Here is a 17837-nt window from a genome sequence, read left to right on the forward strand (position 1 = left end):
GGAGGAATCAATAGTTAGAAATGAACTCTGTAGACTATGAAAAATTATCAATGACCCAGTAGGCTAAGGAGAACAAAATCAGTGGAATTTCATATGATGGTGTGAACAAGGAAGACATGACAGCAGCAGCTTTATGCGCAGCTAAAATGCAGTCCACTGAAGCTGGCAACAGCCAAGTAGTGGCTGCAGCAAAGTGACTCATTAAATCCTGAAATGGTCTCAGAACCCATATGAAATTAAGGAGACTGGAGATAAGGAGTTGTAAGGTAAATTATTTGTGAACCACTCTGCTCTCCCACCTTAAGATGCTGGCTACTAGAGTGAATCATTGAGAGCTAAAATGATTATTATAGTCAGTGAGAGGAGGAACTGAGGAAAACTGAGAGAAAGGTGTAGTTTAGTTTATGAAATGAGAGTGAGCCTGGACAGTGACTACTGTATTTTATTTAGTAGGTAGAACTGATCACCCTGGACAATGACCACTTTAATTTCTTTGAGATGTGCACAGACTCTAGGCAACAAGTACATTTACATTTGTTCTGTAGGTCACCTACTGACAGGGATGACTATTCACAGCAAGAATACTGATAAATATACATGGGGTGACATGAGCATTGTGTTTGTATTACATGGCAAAGCAGGATACACGTGTCCTGATTGTGCAGTGTTATGTGGCCATTGGTGTAGACAAGACCTCCACTGTGTCACTGGATGCGTATATTAATTTACACGCACACACATATATATATAATATATATATATATATATATATATATATATATATATATATATATATATATATATATATGGTTCCCTATTAGAAGCCTGAAACACTATAAGCCTGAAAATCAAAATCCTGAAAACTAAAGCCTGAAAATTCAAAATCCCGAAAGCCCAAAATCCTGAAAACACAAATAATGCTAATATTTCACTATAAAGACACTAATATCTACCAACTGACCCTGACCCTAACCCTAACCCTAAGGTCCGTCACTATCGCACACTCACATGACCCGCGCCCTAACCCTAACTCACTTAAACCGCCCCTAACCCCAATATTTGTCACTATTGCATACATGCCTAATCTGCGCCCTAACCCTAACTCACTTAAACCGCCCCTAACCCTAACATAAAACCAACTGCACACTTACCTGAACCCAACGCATGACCTAACACCACAGGGCTAACAATAGCAAAGCCACAATGACGTCAGTATGTCCATTTTGTGTTTTCAGGATTTTGAGTTTCAGGATTTTGGGTTTTCGGGATTTTGAATTTTCAGGCTTTAGTTTTCAGGATTTTGAATTTCAGGCTTATAGTGTTTCAGGCTTCTGATAGGGAATCATATATATATATATATATATATATATATATATATATATATATACACACACACACACACAGACAAACATATATATATATATATATATATATATATATATATATATATATATATATATATACACACACACAGACAAACATATATATATATATATATATATATATATATATATATATATATATATATGATTCCCTATCAGAAGCCTGAAACACTATAAGCCTGAAATTCAAAATCCTGAAAACTAAAGCCTGAAAATTCAAAATCCCGAAAACCCAAAATCCTGAAACTCAAAATCCTGAAAACACAAAATGGACATACTGACGTCATTGTGGCTTTGCTATTGTTAGCCCTGTGGTGTTAGGTCATGCGTTGGGTTCAGGTAAGTGTGCAGTTGGTTTTATGTTAGGGTTAGGGGCGGTTTAAGTGAGTTAGGGTTAGGGCGCAGGTTAGGCATGTATGCAATAGTGACAAATATTGGGGATAGGGGCGGTTTAAGTGAGTTAGGGTTAGGGCGCGGGTCAGGTGAGTGTGCGATAGTGACGGACCTTAGGGTTAGGGTTAGGGTCAGGGTCAGTTGGTAGATATTAGTGTCTTTATAGTGAAATATTAGCATTATTTGTGTTTTCAGGATTTTGGGCTTTCGGGATTTTGAATTTTCAGGCTTTAGTTTTCAGGATTTTGATTTTCAGACTTATAGTGTTTCAGGCTTCTGTTAGGGAACCATATATATATATGTGCGTGTGTGTCTGTGTGCACATGTGGGTGGGTGGGTTAGATTGGCAGTAAGCTGGATGTGACAAGATCCACAGCAGATCTTGGTTGGATAGCTTAGGGTACCAAGCACTACATCAGTCTTTTATGAATGCCACTTATGTCACCAAATCAGGACTAACAGCTTGAACCAGTTAAACCGAAGGGCACCAGCAGGGCAGGGACAATAGCATGATGTATTTAATCACTACCGTGACAGAGGGAAGGAGAACAAAACAGTTAGTGGGAATCTACATCATAATTTTGTGTTATTGATTGTATCAGAAAGACATTTCATCTTAAGAGTATATGGTAAGTCTTAAATGGCAGTGGATTAACAGACCTGGGATACAAAATCATTGTGTTTGTTGGGCAATCATATCACATGACAGTAAGCCATTTCAGAAAATGAAAGGTTCCATTTCACTATTTTTTTTCACCATTTTTGGTTGAAGTGTTTTTTTTTTGTTTGTTTGTTTGTTTTATTGAGCTGCTTTGTATGTAAATATGGACCGTTTTCTGTTACCATTTTTATTTCTAAGATTTCTACAGCTTAATTTCATTTATCTGTCTTGATTAGCTTTTTCATTTTAATTTCATTTTGTTTGCATATTTTTGTTTATTTGCATTTATTTTGTTTCATTCCATTTATTTTCTTTTTAGCATGTTGACTCATTGAAGATATAAATGAGATGATGTGATTTCCATGGACACATTTAACCTACATGAGTCACACTTTGTGGCAAAAGCACCCTAACATAAGCTGGGTGTCAAGATGTTAAAACCTTTGTCAAAGGTGGGTGTTGTTTAATTTTTCGATACAATAAATGTGTTGTTGAACATTTCCATCACTGTAAGTAAGCAGAAAATAATCAAAAGTTAGCAGGTAAAATTGTTTCAGTAAAAATGCCCCAGTGTGGTAGAAGGAAGTAATAATTAAAACGTATAAAAGAAGAAAGTACTTAAGGGCAACAGAGAACAGCAGTATCATTTTTTTTCATGCATACTTCTTAAATCAATTCTTCTTCGATTTCCTTTCTGATCTGTATTTAACCTGTGGTCATCTCACGTCACAACGCTTACAGTTCACAAACCACCAAGCACTCAAAATGGAACATTACCTCAATGAGTCTTTCCTTATTCTGCAACTGCAGAAGGGTTCTTGGCCACTAGGGTTCACTTTAGGAAAGCTCAGTTATAAATAAATACTGACAGAAATCTTCCCAAGTTTTTCCTTTATTTCTGAGTCAGATCTTCTTGGAAAAATGGCAGGTAAGATGTGAGCACATAGAGCATTACTTTTGTTATACACTTTCACTCTTTTAATTAATGGAGACTTTGCTGTAGTTCCCACCCCTGACAATATAAGAATTTCCTCACTTTAACATTATAATAGCTACAACAAGCAGCGTATTGCTTTGATATGCGTTACATTTTCAAAAGCACACTGAAATCAATCTGTGGTGACAGTACACTTATGACAATCATATTCTTAGTAATATTTTAAGTACATAAATTGCTGTGATTTGCATTTTATACACAGAAATGCATATAAACTGTTGCAGTAGAAATGCAGACAATTCAAAAAATCTGAATCTGTCATTCTTCTGAAAAAATGAATTTGTTAAATACATTTTAAATAACAGCTACTTGTGCATTGCTTTCAGATGACCCATAAAATAAAAATATTAGCATTTTTATTTTAGATGACAGTTTAACATAGTCATTTTATGAAAGAAGGTCAATTTTACAACTTTCTTGGACTTTATTGGCATAAAAATATGAGAACTAAATAATCTTTCATTGGAACTGATGCTTCTAAAGTTTCAGATTTAGAGCCACAGTCATAATTATTAAATGCATCACCAATAGTGTGGTGCCAGGACATCAGAAAAGAGTACTGTCTGGTGTTAGTGTGTCTTCCATTTACCATAGTACCCACTGTCTCTTTTAATTCATTTACCTGGTATGGTAATTTATTCTAGATGTGGAATAAATGTTGCATAATAAATATTTCTCTCCATCATGTTTTATTTTTGTTTGTCTTGTGAGATGCACAAGATCAAGGAGGATTTGATCCTTAATGGTACTAAATGCAAGATGTAGCTCTCTAAATAAAAATCTATAAACTACTGAGTATAGATAACAAGTCTTTCTTGATACCCAAGGATTTTTACACCAGTAATCATTTTAGCTAAGAACCACTGAAGCATTTGTAACTGTGTGATATGCCTGTATGGGTACATATTAAAATGGGTATTATACTCTATATTTAGTCTAATTATTGCAGAGTAAGTGGGATGATAACTTCTTTTGACCTGGATAGGATACCTTTGGATATCAGTTGTGTTAAGTAGAAGTATTTCTTGGCTTGTGATTAGAGATCTGATAATATTCCCCAGCATTATTTTTCCTAGGTTTAGGAACTTGAATAAAGCTGAATTTGAACTTGAACCTTCAGACAGTTAATTAGAAAATGTTTTCCTGATTCCCCCATCCCTGCCTTCCTCCTGCCTGTCAATTTCTATTCTTCTTTTTCTTCTCAACATCTTTAATTGTAACCCCTTGCCTCTCCCTGCATTCATTTTATGTCCTTCTCTAGCCCTGAATCCAGACAGACTTTGACATTATTATTTTCCTTACAGATTTATTAACTAGGTAGCCCACTAGACAGAATTGTCTCAATCAGGGCAACCTGGAAGTGTTTTCTTTTTAATTGAGTCACTCAGATTTATATAATAGGCAATTAGAAGCTGTTGATGGTTGATGTTGTCCACCTGCATAACTCAGTGTGACTGAATTTATTATTCATTTATTTTTTTTGAAAGAAAATAGTTAAATTGTTACCTGATACACACTAGTATACTCTAAGTGTCTGTTATTTAATGTTATTTTTCTCCTGAATAATTAGGCAGGCGTCTTTACCTGCTGTCGTAGGTTATAGAACAGTTGTACATTGGTTTTGCTTTCTGTATATTCCTATAGATCTGATTAGCCATTACTCCAAAAAATTGCATTAATACATCAGACCACATTCATATTTGTAGAAATTAATTTATAAAATTACTGGATCTTACCCACCATCTGTTCAGTGTGCATTCTTCTTTACCCACTTGCTAGTCTGAATATCTTCCACCATGCCATAAATACTAGGTTGGATTACTTTTCATCTGTACAATGCATTTCATTTGTTTGTATGTACTTGTGGAATTTAGTCTATTGAGATTTCTGCTGAGAATGCACCTCGCCCAGTCAGAGATGCTGGTAATCAAAGTATAAGTAAATGAAACCAAATTGTCATGGCCAAGGTTATGTTGGTCACAGCCCAGAATACAACACTGAAAGTAGCTTCATTGATTTTAGAATACTTTAAGACATCTTTGGTTTTAATGTTCTTCTCCATGCAACAAAAAAATTGCCATGCAATGCAACTGTCATCTACAGAAAATTCTGGAGTGGTGTGCTGTCCTCCTTTCAGAAGGTCATGATGTACTGTGTCTTTCTTACCTCAGCATCAGTTCTAGAGTTATCAATAAGCTCCACAAGGAGGGAATCAGACCCACTGGTGCTGTTCACACTCTGCCAGTGATAGCCTTTTGTGTACAAGCTGATTAATGCTGTCTGGTCTGCTTGGATATGCTCCACAGTTAGTATAGGAATTCTATATTCAAAATCATCAGTTTTCAATGTGATGTCAACATCAAATATGAATTCCATGCTGCAGAAACATCTCCTGTCACTGTTTGAAAGAGCTATAATTCATGAGTTAAGATTTCTACTAATATTAGTTGTATAGCTTTTCCTTTATTTAAAAAAAATTCAGAATTAGAGGCTTTTATTTCTGACCATATCTTCTGATGTTTCACATACAGGAAGCCTTTTTATAGTCTAACCCTAAACTTGTTTGTAAGTTGATGGCTAAGGTTTCTTTAGCCCAGCCAACCCACAATCTTCTTTATTACTAAATGCTTGCCTGTCCAGGCCAGCCTTCCTTCTACTTTAGATGTTTGTAGTATGTTTTGTTACTGTATGTACTGTACATAGTGCAAAAGAAAGGGTTATATTTTGTTTTCTTTACCCATGATGTAAAAGAGAGTGTGCTTCTGTCTAAAATATACTTGTCAAAGTGTTTAGCATTAGCCACTATGAGGGTCTTACAGGTAAAGCATCACTACCAGTTTGCGGGTGTAGATGACACAATTTGTTTCAGGGCTCTTCAAGGAGAATGTTAGTTTATTCAAATTTCCCCTGCCAAGGATCTTTAATCTGGGTATAATTTTACCAAAGTGTATCTGTACCACTCTACAGTGGGTGGTGTAGCCTCCTCACACCGCTGTGATATATCTTGAGGCATTGATTCTGTCAGTTTTTGGTCTGTGCTTCCCCCTCACCATTGCGCTAGTGTCCAAGTGATATGTGAGGTTTGCTTTATCTCATTCCCTGGCTAATCCAAGAGGATGTATTATTTTTGTTTTAAGGATGTTTGATAAGGAAATGTATGGCATTATTTGACCAGTCAGCCTGATGCCATTGTTACTTATGCCTCCTTCTGAAATTTGTTCAGTAAATAATTTGCTACTACCACTTATCTTACTCTGTTGTTAACAAAGCTGAATGTTGATTGGCCGTGGTACATGTTATGGTTGGATGATTTTATCAAACACCGAAGAAGAGTTTTACTCGAAAGCTTTGTTGCTTGCTGATATTTATGCTGCTTACGTCCTTACTACTATATTAAATCATACATTGAACGGTGGATTTGGGTAGTTTTTTACTTCATCGACTTCACATTTGCTCTAGTCCTTTGACCTGTTGGGATACCTTTTTGCCTTGTGTTACCAAGTTAACGTACTCTATGAACTATTACTAAACACTGTTGTTTGAATATAAAGCTGGCATTATTGTGTTCTAAGTCCTTCTCCCTTAGACCTGTAATCTCACAATATCTGGACTGAGTTATTTGCTGTTGGTGTCCTTGATTGTTTCTTATGTAAGGACCTAATGAAACTAATGTCTGTTTTGTGTGGCCTGATTCCTCTGACCACAGGCCTTGGTAAGGGCTACATATACACCCACCTCACTTGTCAGGTATGATTGTCCACCTTCTTTCAACAGTCTTTACTTTTAACAAGCCTGGTGTTAATGGTACTCCTGCCCCTTTCATCTCAGTGGTCCTCGAATGTTTATGTAAGGGCTGGCAGGTAATGTAGAACACATGACCTTGTGTAATTGTGGGTTTAGAGTACTGAGTGACATCTGTACATGCAGTCTGCTCTATGTGCAGTGCTCTCCGGTACTGTGAGGCGTTTTTGTTCAGCTGAAGTGATTTTAGAAAGACATGTCATTGGAATTTGTTTAATTTTCAAATATAATGTCTTCACTGTAATTAATTGCAGTTTACAGTATTCATTAATTTCGTATTGATACTTTTAAGCAGAACACTTAAAAATGTTTTACTCTGGTGGCTTGCAGGCTCTTCCCATATCCTAATCAACTTTTTTTTCAGCTCCTCAAGGCTCAACAATGAAAATGTATTGATTTCTTCCCCAAAAGTGTAAAAACAGTGAGGCAAGCCACTCAGCCTTCTTCTAAACATCTGAATTTTTCTTTTCAACCTCTGCTTGTATGCTTTGACGGGTGATGGGCCTTAACTTGTCCCTATAAAGGCATGCCTAATATCTGCTTTTTGATTGGTTGGCAGAACAATGTATATGGAAGTCTACAAATGGCTGCACAATTTTTGCATTGCATAGTGGACCTGTATTATAGTTAGTGCATCATAGCAGTGTCTTATGAGTGTGTGTGTGTGTGTGTGTGTGTGTGTGTGTGTGTGTGTGTGTGTGTGTGTGTGTGTGTGTGTGTATGTGTGTGTGTGTGTGAGGAGGAGGGTATGTTAAAGTAAGTGCCTTTATTTATTTATTCTTTTTTTGTTGGAAAAATTAAGTTACCATAAATGTATGCCTTATTGTATTCCATGTTTGTTTCATCTGAGACCAAGCACAAGGCATGAGTTGTTCCATGTCCAGAATTTTAATTATGTCATGTGATAGATGTTTTGTTTTATTGACAGCTGTGATAACAGGTAAGAGATTTAATGAAAGGTGAGCATCTGTTCACCATTATTGTACCAGAATGCCAACATAAATAAACTTTTACTTCATGGAGAAAGCAATACCGTATGTTAATGAAATATAGAAAACTTGTCAGAATGTTATAGTGGCAGCTGTCAGATTACACTCAACTTCAACCATAACATTCAGACCACTACACCATAACACTGATGAGGTCTGGTGTTCTCCATTATTGACTAAGATCTGCCAAGTCTCTGTTTCCAGAAGTTCTGACCTACCCATAATGGAACCAAATTTTTTTCAGTTTTCTTGGGTCTTTTCTTGACTGGTGGGTCTTCATGTTCTCTCTGCTGAATTAGAACGATAGCAGACTTGAATGGTCTTTGTTAGATCATAACAACAGAGGTTTCAGATAATTTTAACTTCCTACATGGCCGTTACTGTGGAATTTACTGCATCTGATGTGTCATGAATATTATTGTATGCCCTGATAGCAGAAAGTACAGTTGTCTAAGTTGAACTTACCATAGCAATAGATGTTTGAATGATCACTGGTGCAGTAGCCTTACCTATATGGGGTTAAATCATGCCAAGGATATAACAGCCAGTCAGCTTCCAAAGCCTCAGAATACCTTCCCCATGTCCAAACTGTCAAGCAGCTAAAGCTGAGCTGATTAAAAGGAAAATTGGGTGCAAAGCCATTCAGAAGTTTCCTGCCAGCAGGAAATGGGAAGCTGAGCCCTGAAAGGACTATGCTAGGAACAATAAAAAAATAAATGTCCACAACCTGTCATAAAAAAACCACACCAAAAAAAAAACAAGGGGTGGAGGAGGCAGCAACTACTGCAGCAGTGATCATTCAAACATCTACTGTTATGGTAAATTCAGCTTATGCAATTGTACTGTGTCTATTATATTAGTCACTGCTGCAGTGGCCTTAGCTATATGGGTAGGTTGTCATAGCTAACTGCATTTGGGAGGTAGAAGGAGAATAGTGCGGTAACCCCTGGAAAATGATCCTAGCAAAGCTTGATCTGGCCATAGAAGAAATCAAACTTATAGCGCTTTGTAAAAGTATGTACAGAGAACCAAGTGGCAGCTTCTATAATTTTTCTAAAATCCAGCCCTTTCCAAAAATCCATAGATGAAGCCAAGGCCCTGGTAGAGTGGGCCTGCCTGGAATAGATTTGTTATTGTGAGTATAACAAAACGTAGTATTAGACAGCCATTTGGAAATAGTCTGTTTTAATGGGTCTATATTACATTATCGAAGTTTAAAAACTTCGAATCGGATATGGTCGACACCATATAATTGAAGTCTTGAAACATCAAAAATGTAATAAAGCACAACAACCTACAAAAAAAAAAAAACATTTAAATGCTCTAAGCAGGGGGGCAAGCCCCCTACACCCCCTACACTCCCGCTACTTAAATATACAAACTCCGAGATCGCACTACAGTGCAGAAAAGGGAAATCTTCCCTTTCCTTGCTGTACGGAGATCTCCGTTAAAAGATTTGAAGTTTCAAGACTTTGATCATATGGTGTCGACCATATCAGATTCGAAGTTTTGAAATTTCGATTTTCTTATATAGATCCGTTTTAACACAGGTTGTCCCTTCTTTTTACCTTCACAAGAAATAAACAATTGATCCAAAGATATGAGAGGTTTGGTTCTGTCCAGATAGTACCTTAGTTGTTTGAGGACATCCAAGGCATGGATTATCCTTTCTCCCTCATTTTTAGGTTCAGTAAAGAAAATGGGGAGATTGGTAGTTTGGCGTAAAGTAAACTTGGATAACACTTTAGGCATAAAAGAAGATTTTGTTCTTAAAGAAACCCTGTACCTATGGAAACTGAGATAGGGTTGACTCACCATAAGAGCTTGCAACTCAGATACCCATCTTACAGTGGTCTGAGGAATCACTAAAAATCTTTTCCATGTTAAGAACCTCAGGTCAGCCAGATTGGCTGGTTCTAATGAATCAAGTGTTAGCCTCTCTAGCACAAAATTAAGATCCTAAGGAGGGACCACCAGTTTACTTGGAGACCTCTTATACAAACCCCTTTCAAGGACATTTTGACATTAGACTGTCTTGAAAGAGGAGGATCCATGAGCAGACATGCTGAAATATCTGATAAATGAACCATGACAGGGAAATAAGAAAGGCCATAGGCTAGCAAATCACACAAATGTTATAAAAACAGAGAACAACTAGCCCTGAATGGGTGCTGATTATGTTGTTGGCAACAACTAGAAAACCTTTTCCATTTGCTAATATATGATTTTCTAGTAGCAGACTTTCTTGCTTCCATTAGTACCTACCACACGTCTGCAGTAAACAAGTGCCTAAAAAGAATTAAGGCCCTATCATCCACACAGTCAGTTGAAGATGATTGATGTAAGAGTGTATCAGACATGCCTGTTCTTGTGTGAGTAAATTCAGTCTGTGAGGAAGCATGTGGTAACTGCCCCTGACCATTTACTAAAGAAGGGAGAACCATGGTTGCCGAGGCCAGAAGAGTGTCTCCACATTGATCTTGGTGGATTCCTTCTGAATCATCAGAAGTAACCTGGGTATTAGTGGAAAGGGTTTAAAAGCATGCAGGAACATTCATGTCCAAAGAAAAGGCATCTGTCTTCCAGGCCTTCTTGCATAGAGTCATTAAACAGAATCTTGCTAGTCGATTGTTCAACTCCCCACAGATGGATCAAATCTTGGAAAATCCCCTGATCTAGTTTCCATTCATGAGGGTCTGCCCTGTTCCTGCTCAGGTTGTCTGCCAGACAGTTTTGCTCTGATGGAATGTAGGATACCTGTAGAGTGAGACTGTGCTGTGAAGCTGTATCCCACACTAACATCATGAGTCTGCAAGGGGGGTGTGATCTGGTTCCCCCTTACTTGCTGATGTACCACATGACTGTGGTATTGACTGAAACCACCTCACGAGGTCCCTGGGGCCAGAGATGGTTCAGAGAATTGAGTGTCTTGATCTCAGAGCAAGCATGCCATTGATATTTATATGATTGCATCTATCCTCAGTGTCCCACACCCCCTTGCACTTTTATTCCTCCTGAAACTACTGCAGCAAATTCCAAAGTGTCTGTAGTGACTGACTGCTTTGGAGCGGGGAGGAAAAAGGGGAAACCTGGGTTGAAGAATATCTGTTGTCTTCACCAAAAGTTATCTTTTCTGAGAAATCACAGCAGTAGGATATTAAAAGATAAAGGGTGTTGATGCTGGAACCAAAAAGATTTCAGATACCACTGTATCTTTCTCATGCAGAATTATTCCAGGAGTATCATGAGAATTACAGATGCCATGAGACCAAAATTCTGAGGTTTTCCCTCACAGTGACTGAAGTCTGATAGGAAAACCTTAGAAACAGATCTAACTCTAAATAAAAATTTATTTTCCCTTTTGGAAGAAAATCTGTTTGAACTGAGGTGTCTAGTTGACACCCCAGGAACACAATTCTCTGTGAGGGAGTCAAGAAAGACTTTTGAATGTTCTCTTGGAATGCCAGCTTATGTAAGAAACTTCTTACGCAATAGAGACATTCCTGACACTTTCAAAAAAACTCTGCAAAGATAAACAAGACATCTAAATGTGGAAAAAACGGGGATAACCTGCAGACCACAATGAGCTGTAACTGGAGCTGGACACTTTGTGAACACTCTTGGTACCATTGCTAGTCCAAAGGGAAATGCAGAGAATAGTGTGATTCAGACACACACAACCTTAAGAAATGTCTGAAGTCTGGATGAATAAAAGAACAGGTATTAACAAAAGTCTGATCTGGGGGAAGACGAATGACCCCTTGGAAAGGAGGAATTTTCTCCCACTGCATCTGCAACCTTAATGAATGATTTGCAGAACCCATTTGTCTGACATAATCTGTTGCCAAAGAGAAAAAAAATTTAAAAAAATCAGATTTTCCAGAAGAAGAAGAAGAAAGGGTCCAGAAGAAGAAGAAGAAAGGGGATAAGATGAGAAGGAGCCACATGGTCTCTTAAACAGTCATTCACAGTCATTCAGACCCTCCGGGCTGTCATTGGTTTTGGGAGTTTCAAGACTTCTCTTTGGAACCCCTTACCATTTCTTCTTAAATATCTGTTTCCCTGAATTTGTTGAGACTGTTTAATCTGTTTTTACCCAAATTGAATGAGGAGAAGACTTCCGAGATGGTTGCAGGACTTCCAAGATGGCTGCACATTGAGTAAAGGCTTAATTCTAGCTCTCCCACTGTGAAAACAGAAACTTAGCAGAGAAAGCCAATGACATAGATTTCTGGTTAAATTTCAGTAACTGGCTAGTAAGTGCACTGCCTGGCTGCCATGAAGAAAGAAATACAGAGGACCTCAAGGAAAATCAGCTACAAAGGGCAACAAATACACTGACTAGGAAAAGTACTGTAGCTGTTCAATGAAAAGCAGTGCAGGCTCCAGACATGACTTCCAGTAACCTAGAAGAAAGTATAAGGCAACTACACACAGACCTGACTAAAATAAATGAAACACTGATACAGTATATCAACTCAGACAATAAAAGGCTAGAAAAAAATGGAAGAAGCTTTAAACAGATATTCAGATAAGGTGATAAAACTGCAAAACTCAGAGGTCGAAATGAAGAAAAGGCTGGCTGAATATGAGACTGCACAAGAAGATGTTTCGAAATATAATAGAATTAGAGGACAGAGCACCTAGGGAAAACCTGAGATTTTCTGCTGTACCCGAGAAGCTGGAAGGAACAGATTGTATTAATTTTATGAAAGCGCAAATAAGAAACTGGACTGGTATTCCACAACAGGAATTGTTAATTGAAAGGGCATATCATGTATATGCTTAGATAACAACCTAGACCTTTAATGGTAAATATGCAATCTTACCAGCAGGAGTTGATTCTGACAAAACTGTGGCAGAAGGACAAAGTACTAAAAGTGGGAGATAGCAGAGTGTTTGTGGAGAATGACTACTCATTTTACACCAGTGAAAAGAGGAATACATTTATTCCATTATTCAGAGAATGTCAACAAGCAGATGTGAGATTCAAACTGCTGTACCCAACTATCTTCAAAATATTTTTCCATGAAGAAACAAAATCAGTTTTTGATGAAGTGCATGCTAAGGAAGAGTTGTGAAACAGAAGGATATTCTGTTTCTTGTTCTTCTGGTAATAAAGACCACAGAGAGACTGTGCCAGTGAAACCATTTCCAGGTTTGGGAGATGGAGATGAACAGAACTAGAACAAGAAAATCTAGAAATATTGGACTTTCTTGGACTTTGTTAAACTTGTAGGAGATTCTAAAGCATATGTCCTACTTCATGTCATTAACATTTGGTGAGTAAAATCAGTGACTTGAAAACTGACAAATGTTGGATTACAAAGCAATAATTATATTAGTGAAACATGACAGAACAAGAAAATCTGGAAATACTGGACTTCTTTGGAATTTGTTAAACTTGTAGGGGACTTTAAAGCATATGCCCTATTTCATATCATTAATGTTCAGAAAAATACTCAGGAGAGGGGTAAAGGAGGGAGAAAGTTAACTGTAAGTAAAACATTTTTTCTGAATAGTACTATTTAAATGATGCATGATTTTCTTTGCATGTTTTAAAGTAAAGTTTTTTTCCAGTTATTTTTAAGTGTAATGGGGATACTCATGTAAATAGGTGCTCCTGTTTTTTTTGTCTTTTTTTAATTTCTCCCTTCTTCTCTTTTTCTCCTTGTTCAGTTTAAGAAAAGTAGGTACTGCAATGTAAAAAAAAGACCTAGTTAAAAAAGCATGACAAAAGAAAAAATAGGGTGCTTGTCTCATTCTTTCATAGGGAAATAATTGGGTTAAGAGCATTAGCTTAATCTAGTAACAAGTTTTAAGAGAAAGCAAGTAAAAGAAAAGGAATATTGAATATTATAAGGCTTTTTTCTAGTAAACAGTTAGTTTATGTCTGCTTCTTGTGTGTCTAGCAGACAATCGGATAGAGAGACCTGGCTTGGAGAAAATGTTTTCTGAAAGCATTCAAGTGTTTTGCCAGCTGAGAGAGCTATAAAGATATGACAAAAACTAGAAAGCACTTAATAGAACCACAGGCTGTACCATGAGTCTTAGCATGAGTAACCTTTCTTTTAGGTCAGCTCAAGTTTGTGTGTGTGGTTGTCAGTTTGGAACATTTGTTCCTATTAGAAGGGTAAAACTTCAATATTTGAAGATGTACATACTGTAGTATTGTGTGTTATTATTGAGTTAATAGGTTTTAGGGGAGGTATTGTGTGTGCGTGTGTGTATATTTGTTTGTTCAATGAAAGAAAAAACTCTGTAAGATGCGACACAGGCTTAAATGGAGATGATAAGAAGCAACTATATAAAAGATTAACCTGCCAAGCAGTACATGCATGTAACACAGAAGCTGGAACTAGACTTTAACAAAAAAGTTGTTATACATAAAAGGTACGAATAATAATCTCTCAAGATTATGATGCTTTCTATAATATCTTTAAATGTTAATGGTCTGACAGATAAATACCAAAAAGAAAGAGTAGTGAACTATATTTAAAAATGTAGAGTGCAAATAGCTATGCTACAGGAGACACACTTGGAAAGAACTGAACATGTGAATTTGATAAAGAAAGGTTTTCAGGATGGTTATTCAGCACAATACCTACGGCAAAGGAAGAGAGGAGTACTTGTATTAATTGCAAGAGGAGCTCCAATAATATTAGAAGAGGACACAAAAGACAATAATGGTAGATTTGTAGTATTAAGGAACTACTGGCAAGGGAGGAGGTTTATGCTGGCATGTGTTTATATTCCACCGAAAATTGCTACAATGGAGCTTAAGAAATTTCTGGGAGAAATAATCATCTTTCAGTAAGGACTATTACTTATAGGTTGGGACTGGAATTTGATTTGCAACAATGAAAATGTGTCTGGGGGGCCCAGAAGGGAAAATACAACAAAGGAGGGTAGATTTTTAAAGAAATATATGAAAATATTTGACATGAACGATGTGAATTTAGTACTAGGAGTTCAGAATAAATTTACATATTTTTCCCTGAGATACAAAAACTGGGTGAGGCTACACAGAATTTACATTTGATAGGAACATGTGCATTTAATTGAAGGTACTGATATGCACCCAATGACTCTTTCAGATAATACACCAGTCATAACTAAAATAAAAACACAGGGCAATGAAATAAAAATGAAACACTTGTGCTTTCCTACCTATCTGTTGAAAAAAGAGGAATTTAAGGAATGAGTATTGGAAATTATTCAGGAACTATTAGAGAAGAGAGAAATCTGTTCAGAAAATATAGCTAGGGATAAAATTACAGTGAAGTTTAAGAAAGAGGATTGAAATAAAAGAAAGGGAGATAATGATTAAGAAGTAACGATAATTATTTAGGAGGACTGACAAATGTTAATGTATTGCAAAATAGGAGGATCTCACAGAACAAGAAGAGTAGCAACTACAGAATGCTAAACAGAAAATAAGGGATTACCTTGATAATATGCATGAGTTTAGAAAGATTGCTTTTAAGCAACTACTTTTTGATAATAACTCTAGAGTAGAAAAACTGTTGGCACAGCGACTCAGGCAACAGAAAATAGAAAGGGTTGTCACCAAGCTTAGGGAGCCTATAAGAAGGAAGATAACAAGGAATCCTATAGAAATATTAGAAATATTTTGGAAATTCTGTGAAAGTCTGTGTAAAGCAGAGATGTATGGAAATTAAGAAAAGGTACACATGGAAATGTTTATGGAAGAATTAAATATGCCAAAGTTAGCAGTAGAGGAGGCTCAATTACTAACATTAGAATAGCAGAAGGTGACATAAAAATGGTGATGTATAACCAATCTACAGGAAAGTCCCCAGGAATAGATGGTACTCCTGTGGCACTTTGGATGCTAGGAGGGAAAAACTGATAAAGATCTGGATGGTTTTGTTTAACAGTATTTTAAGATGAGAAGAAGTACCAACATATTAGAAGAAACAGTGGTAGCTGTAATACCTAAAGAGGGTAAAGATCCATCAGATCCAGCTTCATGCAGGCCCATTTCAATACCAATCCATGATTATAAAGTGTTTATGTCTATAATAGCTAAAAGAATGGCAAAAGTGATACCAACATTGATAGATCTGGATCAGTGTGATTTTGTGGAGGGAAGGCAAACATTTGACAACATTAACATATCACTGATGATCCACAGGGAAGCAGAATGTAAGAAAGTACCAATGTTGTCAGTGGGTCTTGATGCAGAGAAAACACTTGACAGAGTAAGATAGGACTTTATGAGCAGAGCAATGGAAGTTTTTGCATTTCCTGATAAAATTATAAGGTTGATTAGGGGGATATATGAGGGATCGGAGAAGAAAATTAAAGTGGGTGGGGTCCTCTCTGATAATCTCTGCTTGAGCAGAGGAGCCAGGCAGGGATGTCCTCTCTCCCCTTTATTTGCTTTATATAAAGAAAATAAGGGACTAAGAAATTCAAGGATATAATTGGTATGGTAGTCAAGAAAAGCTGGCTGTCTTTGCAGATGATGTTATTTTATATGGGACATAACCAGGAAGTGACATTGCAGTGTTGTGGAACACATTGAGGCAGTTTACATTTTTTTCAGGATACAAAATTTATAAAGCTAAAACAAAGGCAATAGTGGTAAATTATGTACCCACAGATGAATTGGTTCAGCAATAATCATACTTATAGGGACATGATAAAATGAAGTATTTAGGAGTATGGATTAAAAATGATTCTGGTGTGGCAGCTAAGGCTATGTGGGAAGAGACTTAAAAGACAATACAAAAACTGGGGAAATGGAAGCTGTGTTGTATGGATAGTGATAGTAAGATGCAAGCAGTTAAAATGTTTTTAGTCTCTTTAATCTTATACACAGGTTAGACATATTTTTATCAACCAGAGGAGAAGTTGTGGATAGCAATTAAAGAGCTGCAGGATTTTATCTGGGAAGGGAAGATGGCAATAGTCAAGTGGGAAAAGCTTATTCTTCCAATAGAACAGGGTGGATTGGGATTACCTGATTTGAACGGGTATTTCAGAGCAGCACAGTTAAGGCTCCTATACATAGCACATGCATAAAACCATAATTCAAAGTGAAAGGAGCTGATGATGAAATAGGGGGGTAGTGAGCTCAAGAAACAAAGAGAGACTGGGATTTTGGATGCAGGCCTTTATGTTATAATACATGAATATAAGAACTAAGCTATTATGGGAATGAAGAAAGGAGATTCTGCCAATAGGGATGGCTGTAATTAGGGATACAGACAATAGGCAAGAGTGGGTGGAATATATTGGAGAAAAGTGGCAAAGGAACCAAAGTATTGGGAGCAAATAACTAGACAGGGAATGGTAGTAGAATAGAAAGATGCCAATAACTTATTTGGACTGCAGGTTAGAGATTGTCTTCCTTATCAAGGATTGATATCAGAGTATAAGCAAAGAGAACGAAATGGGAGGGGGTCCTAAACAAAAGACCAGCACTGGTAGAGTTTCTAGTATAATCTAGAACAGTAGTTGCCATTAAGAAAAGAATAATTATTAGACCTTATAAAATATTGCATGATAACTATAAGAATCAATCAGAGGAGGTTAGAAAGGATTGGCAAGAGAGACTGGGCAAGCAATTCACAAAGGAACATTTG

General features: G+C 36.9%; 1 protein-coding gene across 2 annotated transcripts in view; it reads left to right on the forward strand.

Moving 5' to 3' along the window:
- Window positions 1-17837, forward strand: part of SULT4A1 (sulfotransferase family 4A member 1) — a 344339-nt gene that overhangs the window by 314464 nt on the left and 12038 nt on the right. The window contains exon 7 of one of the 2 annotated variants that reach the window (XR_006366990.1): window positions 2756-2888. The exons of the other annotated variant lie outside the window; for it this stretch is intronic. The gene's annotated coding sequence lies outside the window, so the exon portion shown is untranslated. The remainder of the gene's footprint in view (window positions 1-2755; window positions 2889-17837) is intronic. 2 annotated transcript variants of the gene reach the window in all.

This window comes from Protopterus annectens, chromosome 11.part0, assembly GCF_019279795.1.
Source record: "Protopterus annectens isolate FY-2018-M chromosome 11.part0, PAN1.0, whole genome shotgun sequence".
Taxonomy (NCBI): Eukaryota; Metazoa; Chordata; order Ceratodontiformes; family Protopteridae; genus Protopterus; species Protopterus annectens.